Below are 292 nucleotides of genomic sequence, written 5' to 3'. Positions count from 1 at the left end.
ACTGCTGAGCTCCTGCCCTGCCTGCTCTCTGCCTGCCTGCCTGGGGCCGGGCCGCGGGATGCCCGGCTCCCCGCCACCGTCTTGGATGTCCAGAGCCTGCCCTTCCACCCGCCTGGCCCACGGGGTTCAGGCCCACCTTCCTCCCCACACATGTGGGCTGCCATGGGAGGGGATGTGCTCCAGAGGCCGCAGGCCCGGCTGCTGTCAGCTTGGGAAGCACCTGACCAGTGTGGCTTGACCCTTGAGGTGCTTTGTGCTCCTGCTGGGGTCACGGTGGGAAATCTGTTGATCC

The sequence above is a fragment of the Egretta garzetta genome, unplaced genomic scaffold, assembly GCF_000687185.1.
Source record: "Egretta garzetta isolate BGI_Z169 unplaced genomic scaffold, ASM68718v1 scaffold215, whole genome shotgun sequence".
In the NCBI taxonomy this organism is placed as follows: Eukaryota; Metazoa; Chordata; class Aves; order Pelecaniformes; family Ardeidae; genus Egretta; species Egretta garzetta.
Note: the sequence above shows the minus strand (reverse complement) of the source record.